Source organism: Cyprinodon variegatus, unplaced genomic scaffold (assembly GCF_000732505.1).
Source record: "Cyprinodon variegatus isolate N-32 unplaced genomic scaffold, C_variegatus-1.0 Scaffold1657, whole genome shotgun sequence".
Taxonomy (NCBI): Eukaryota; Metazoa; Chordata; class Actinopteri; order Cyprinodontiformes; family Cyprinodontidae; genus Cyprinodon; species Cyprinodon variegatus.
In genome coordinates, this window is record NW_015152110.1 from 81,632 (window position 1) to 83,937 (window position 2,306).

Consider the following 2,306-nt stretch of genomic DNA (forward strand, 5'->3'; position numbering starts at 1 on the left):
TTTATTAATTTATTCTTTAATTTTATTCTTTTATATTTTCCAAAATAACAACGTTGTTCATGTTTAGAACATTTTGGAATAAAAAAAGGTTTTATTTAATACATTTTTCGTTGGTGTGAGATTATTAATAGCCTACCATAATGGTCAGTAGGGCTCCCGAGGATTTTTTGCTTGGGGCCCCCACAGACTCTAGAATCGCCTCTGAGGGAGAGCCCAGTTCCCCGGCGAAGAAAGCTCATTTCAGCTGCTTGTATTCTGGATCTCGTTCTTTCGGTCATGATCCAGATTGCATCACCATAAGTGAGGGTAGGAACGTAGACCGACCTGTAAATTGAGAGCTTTGCCTTCTCGCTCAGTTCTCTCTTTACTACGACAGACCGCATTATTGCAGCAGCTGCACCGATCCGTCTATCTATCTCCCGCTCCATTCTTCCCTCACTCGTGAGCAGGACCCCAAAATACTTGAACCATGGCCTAGGACTTGGAGGAGCTGATTCTCATTCCGGCCACTTCACACTCTGCTGCGAACCGCCCCAGCGCACACTGTAGGTCTTGGTAGGAGGGAGCCAGCAGAACTACATCATCTGCAAAAAGCAGGGACGAGATCCGCTGGTCCCCAAACCAGACCCCCTCTGGTCATTGGCTGCGCCTAGAAATCCTGTCCATAAAAGTTATGAACCGGACCGGTGACAGAGGGCAGCCCTGTCAGAGTCCAACATGCACTGGGAACAGGTCCGACTTAATGCCGACAATGCGAACCAGACTCCTGCTCCACTTGTACAGAGAATGGATGGCCCCTAATAAAGGGCCCCCGACTCCATACTCCTTTAAAACTGATGCATATACAATTGCTCTGTCTTATAATACAATTTGTTGCATTAACACTAGAAAGCCCAGAGATACAAGAATTTTCGTCAGCCACGAGTCCCCCCACCAGTTTTTCACAACTCACGAATCCCTTTTCAGATGTAAATTCCCCATTCGTGCTGTGGCTTTAGCACCATTCCACCCCCTTCAGTTTCAGTGTCAGCTCAAGTCTCTTTCTTTGAGAGTGTTTTACCTGAGCCCAGAGGGGGAAAAATATTATATTTGTAATTAAATATAACTAGGTCTACGTGACCAGTGTCGCCAATACCGCAGTTATTTCAGCACAGCCACCAGTGCAGCGATCAGACGATAACTGTACAATGAAAATAGCTGCATGAGCTGGAACGCTGTAGAAAGCAAGAATATTTATACAATAATGAGCATCTGGCTTATTTATTTGGAGGGAAATAAAACTCAAGCGATCTCTTCTCTCTCCTCCGCTGCAGACATGCAGACAGTATCGTGAAACTGCAGTAAAGTTGGCAATATATTCACAGAGTCGGCTTTTCCGGATTAATAACTCGTCCGCGGATGATTTATTCTACAAAACAGACATCTCTCCACAACCAGAGCAGACAGTGAGCTACAACCATAGTTTTCAAAAAACGAGTCTCCTATCGTGCTGGGATAATCACATTGGACCCAATGCAGAGCTCGCTCCCCAGCAAATGTGCAGGAGGAGTGAGCTCTGCAAGTTGCAAAATAATCAGAGAGGAATATTCAAAAGCGTCACCAAGGAGAGGTGGATTATTATCACATTCATTTCATGTGTATCTCATCTCATGTCTTTCATATCACATCAATTGGATTCGAAAATAATACTTTTATGAGGAATTTCCAAAAGCCTAAATGACAAATGGCACCTCTATTTTATTATTAGAATAAGTATAAAATGAACAATGACTACACTATAGATCATTGTACTTCCACCAAACTTGTAGGATACACAGATCACACAGATCATCTGGATCATACTACAACTCTTATTTTGGGAAGACAGGCCAAACTTTATTTTTGGTGATTTATTCATGTTATTATAAGCATGTAAAAGCCAATAATGACACAATAGATCATTGTAGTGCCACCAAACTTGTAGCACACATAGATAACCTCATCTAGTTCATACTACAACTCTTACTTTCAGAATATGTACTAAACTCTATTTTTTTAGATTTTTTCATTGTTTTTATAAGCAGGCCAGGTGCGAAATCTCTACAACAGGAACCACAGCACTGAGCAATGTGTGCACTGCACAAAGTGTGACTGCCACAAATGCAGGAAGGACTCACCTTGGGTTTGTTAAAACTGCTAAATGGGACAATTTTAGCTTCATATGTAATGCTTTTACTTGGGTGAAATAAATGTTACTCCAATACCGAAATCCAGTGTTGGGCAAGCTACTTGTCCAGTGTAGTGAGCTAAGCTATCAGTTACTCAAC